Genomic DNA, 5,000 nt, shown 5'->3' on the forward strand with positions numbered 1-5,000 from the left:
CTCAGCTTTGATAAATCTAGCCCCATTAGAGAGAATATATGGCTCTGCTCTGAGTGATAAAATATAACGGCTCAGTGGCTGCCTGCATCCCTGGAAGTTTACTTTGGCCCTAAGCAGTAGGATACATTAAAGGGACATAAAACCCAATTTTTTTTCTTTCATCATTCAGAAAGAGCATGCAGTTTTAAACTAATTTCTAATTTACTTCTATTATCTTGATATCCTTTGCTGAAAAGCATATCTAGATAGGCTCAGTAGCTGCTGATTGGTGGCTGCACATGTGCATTGATATTTCTTCCACAAAAGTAGATCTAAAGATTGAAGCAAATTAGAATGTTGTGTTCTTTTTAATTCTCTATCTAAATTATGAAAGATTTTTTTGGGGTTCCTTTACCCCAAAGGCTAAGCAAGTCTTTTTGAGTACTGGAACCTTCAAACCAGTCCTTCGAGAAGATAATGGCTGCCGTCCAAACTGCACAAAATACCGCCACAGTGTATATTCATTCCTTTTGCTTCATGGGTGACGCTCAAAGGCAACAAGCACTAAAGGTGCCCACTGTTTCTACACAAGGACCATGAGCACTAGGCAAGATATTCAGGTTTAGTCAATTTGTTTAAACTAAGGCAAATACATTTTACTTTGTTACCTCTTGCCAAAGCTGGACACCTGATTGATATGCCAGTACAGCAGTTTATAAAGATTCTAATATACCCATAATAGGTCCACCTTGCCTGATAAAACCTTTTAAACTGTATTTACCAATGTAATCAGAAACAGTTTATAACATTTCAATTTGAAACAAGTATGGAACAATATGTCTGAGGTTTCTGTGTGCATGTGAGTACGTGTTTGCACGTCTATGTTGCATGTATGTGTGCAACGTACAAGGATCCCCAGACTGTGGACAAGGCAGTAGCACTGTGGTCATGTTCCCTCCTGAAACAGCACCCCACACCCTCCCCTCAGCAACCTCTCTCATCCTGTCTCCCCCCTCTGTTTATGAAGTCTCAGGAAATACCATAGCTAACATTCCAGCTCTACATCAGTGAGAAAAGCTCACGTGACCTGCAAGGACCTGCATTTCTCACAGAGAGAAGGGAATATTTTATTCTGAGCTGGCTCTCCCCCACAACCCCACCTCTAACTTCAGTGAGCAGTAGCTGTCTTTTTGGTAAGCTTATTCATTCCTGCCCTTGGATGAGGAGCACAGTTTCACCCAGACTGGCTGTGAGCCCTAGCATTTCATGATCTGATCAGCTCAAGTCACAGTTGATACATTCTTCCCAGAAAAGCATCTCGGGTCATAATGCTTTCATTCCTCCTCCCCTGTAGTGACCTGAAGTTAGAGAAGTCTTGGTTCTTTTGGCTGTTAAAGTTAAAGGACTAATTTATAATCTTAATCAGATTTTTAGGCATTTGTTACCTTGCAACTACATAAATTTAGTTAAAAAATATTTTTTTCATATACAGGTGGCCCTCGTTTTACAACGGTTCAATTTACACCGTTTCAGAATAACAACCTTTTTTTGCTGTCATGTGACTGCTATTGAAAAGCATTGAGAAGCAGTGCATTTATTAAAATAGCCAGTAGGTGGAGCTGTCCGCTTGTTTTGCAGCAAAGCCAAGCAAGCTGAAATTAATCAGTTTAACCAGACATGAGCTATCGAGCAGATTTTAAATTAACAAGATCTTCCTGTCTATAAATCAGTCCAGATTGGAATGCATAGAAAGAACTGTTTGCAGAAAAATGCAAGTGAAATCTGTGTTGTGTGATTATTTTATTAGGTTTATAATGCTGTTTAGCAAATGTTTTTTGTTAATTTAACTTAGTTTAATTATATATTCTGTGTTGTGTGATTATTTTATTAGGTTTATAATGCTGTTTAGCATTTAAAAGTCTTCATCTCAAAGCTTTAAAAATAATGTATTAGATGTTACTTATGACAATTTTGAGAGGGGCCTGGAACCTATCTCCCTCACTTCCCATTGACTTACATTATAAACTGGGTTTCAATTTACAACGGTTTCGATTTACAACCATTCCTTCTGGAACCTAACCCCGGCGTAAACTGAGGGCTATCTGGGTAATATGTCTTTTTTTTCTCACCGAATCCTTTTTTTTTTTTTTTTGCAGCGTTTAGACTCGTAGCTAAAATCATGCACCCAGGAAAAGTGCATTTTAATCAAATAGTATACTTACATATCAACCAATCATTAGCCATGTCGGGCTCAGTAACAGCACTGGTAGTGGTGGTCTGTTACACAATTTAACTATATAATTATCATCTATGTAAGGGTTAAACACAGACAGCCAATGATCTTAAAGCTCACTGCTCTGGCAAGATTACCCATGAAGTCTCGTCAAAGAATTTTAGAAACGCAAATTTTAGTTTGAGAGTTTGTATCGTGCTATGAAGTGGTTTGGATCTGAAGTAGAGACACATACCTTACAATATAATATTATTAAAAAGCCCTACATGTTTTTGTGTGATTTGTTTTCAAGCCGGCAAGTTTATGATGATTAGGCCCATAGTGAAGAAGTTATTTAGTTTCAAACTAAAATGCTCCTATAATAAAGAGCAATTTATTTTTACACTTTTGTATCTCTTTAAAATTAGAACTTATGTAAACAGGACACCTTGTTTTTTTAATTATATACTGCTACTCTACAAATATAAATGGAGAAACATGCAGATATCTCTGCTGTAGCATAAAGAGTTTCAAGGGACAGTCACTCGCTAACAATCTATTAAAAAAGCCCAATTTTCCTTATGTTTATACAGTAATTATTTTCTTGCAACAGTGTTTAATGCTATTCAGTACATTGTGACAGTTTATTTTTTGTTTTGTTTTTGTTCAGCATCAGCCTACAGTTGTTTTTTTTCTCTAGATACTGCATTGAAATGTAAGCATGGCAATAAAATGTATGTGTTCAGGGTAGGTAGGTAGGTAGATCGTCATAATCATGTGAAAAAGAAAGTACACCCTCTTTGAATTCTATGTTTTTACGTATCAGGACATAACAATCATTTGGTCCTTAGTAGGTCTTTAAATTAGGTAAATACAATCTCAGATGAACAACAACACATGACATATTACACCGTGTCATGATTTATTTAACAATTATAAAGCCAAAATGGAGAAGTTATGTGTGAAAAACTAAACACACCCTTACGGCTTCCATAGGAATAAAAAGACCAGGTAGTAGTCAGTTGCTGCTAATCAAATGCCCTTGATTAATTGATCCTCAGCAAGTGTGACCACCTCTATAAACGCTGAAGTTTTAGCAGTTTGCTGGTCTGGAGCATTCAGGTGTGTGCCAAGGAGGAAAGACATCAATCTGGGAAGGGTTATAAGGCCATTTCCAAACAATTTAACAATTTAACAAGTCCAACAAGACAAGTAGTCCATCATTCTACAGTGAGAGAGATTATTCACAAGTGGAAAACATTCAAGACAGTTGCCAATCTTCCCAGGAGTGGACATCCCAGCAAATTCACCCCAAGGTCATACCGTGCAAAGCTCTGAGAAATTTAAAAAAAAAACAAGAGTTACCTGGGCACCTTGCAGTCATTGAGTCGACCAGAAACTCCTCTGTATACCAAAGTACTCTAGAGTCAAATGTGATGCCATCTGTCTGACAGTTAAAGCTTGGTCAAAATTGGGTCATGCTTGGTCAAAATTGGGTCATGCTTGGTCAAAAATGATCCCAAGCACACCAACAAATCTACAACAGAATGGCTGAAAAAGAAAAGAATCAAGGTGTTGCAATGGCCCAATCAAAGTCCAGACCTCAACCCGATTGAAATGATGTGGCAGTACCTTAGGAGAGCTGTGCATAAATGAATGCCCGCAAACCTTAATGAACTGAAGCAACGTTGTAAAGAAGAGTGGGCCAAATTCCACCACAATGATGTGAGAGACTGATAAAGTCATACAAAAAATAATTACTTCAAGTTATTGCTGATAAAGGTGGTTCTACAAGCTATTGAATCATAAGGTGTACTTCGTTTTTTCACACAACTTCTCCATTTTGGCTTTATATTTGTTAAATAAATCATGACAGTGTAATATGTCATGTGTTGTTGTTCATCTGAGGTTGTATTTACCTAATTTTAAGACCTGCTAGGGACCAGGTGATTGTAATGCCCCGATACGTAAAACCATAGAATTTAAAGAGGGTGTACTTTCTTTTTCACATGACTGTAGATGATAGATAGATAGATAGATAGAGTTGACAGAAGACCTAAGTCGCTTTGATAGGGGAGCTTGTGCATTAACATGTTCTATGTTGCGTTTAGTAAGCAGGAAAATATTTCCCGCATGTGTAGTCAATAAGGACATTTCCTTCACCACTTTTAGGTGGAAAGGGAAAAGCTTCTTCAAGCCTGACAAGAACACAATGTTTTATTCAGAACAGGAACATGTATTGTAAAATAAATGACAAAAGATAAAAAAATGAATGACAGCAAAGCCCCCTTGACATTGTTGCTAGGTTGGGTTTGTTTTCAAGGTTCTATCATGCCATTTATTTGGACGCACCTTGCCGAGTATTCAACACCCACCTCTAATCTCATTGCATTTGGGGGTGACAAGACAAGAGTTTAGCAACTCATACAGTGTTAGGAAATCAAGCCCAAGTCTAAAGATGCTTACCTGCATGACCTGTGCACTGTTCCCTCAGGCAGAGTGGGTCTGTTAATTCATTTGTCGAGATTCATTGTCCTGGAAGACAGGAGAAGCGAAACAAGTCAGGCATAGAGATCCAGCATGAGGAAGGGCCTCGTTTGTCTCTAGAGGGCACTGGTAGGGTATATACATATACAAACACAACAAGGAGAACTCCTTGTTTTTAGCCTAAGGCTCCCCAGGGATACAACCTGATACCCCGTCCTTGTAACTGAAGCACACAAAGGGATACAACATGCTTCCATACTTTTAGTCTCAATGTCCTACACCCTTTACTACATCCAAATTGATCTTTCATTTCCTTACCCCC

General features: G+C 38.0%; 1 protein-coding gene across 7 annotated transcripts in view; it reads right to left on the reverse strand.

The window, feature by feature from the left end:
* Positions 1-5,000, reverse strand: part of ZMIZ1 (zinc finger MIZ-type containing 1) — a 528,960-nt gene that overhangs the window by 259,313 nt on the left and 264,647 nt on the right. For all 7 annotated transcript variants that reach the window (XM_053692110.1, XM_053692111.1, XM_053692112.1 and 4 more), the window contains one exon: positions 4,658-4,726. The gene's annotated coding sequence lies outside the window, so the exon portion shown is untranslated. The remainder of the gene's footprint in view (positions 1-4,657; positions 4,727-5,000) is intronic.

The sequence above is a fragment of the Bombina bombina genome, chromosome 9, assembly GCF_027579735.1.
Source record: "Bombina bombina isolate aBomBom1 chromosome 9, aBomBom1.pri, whole genome shotgun sequence".
Classification (NCBI taxonomy): domain Eukaryota; kingdom Metazoa; phylum Chordata; class Amphibia; order Anura; family Bombinatoridae; genus Bombina; species Bombina bombina.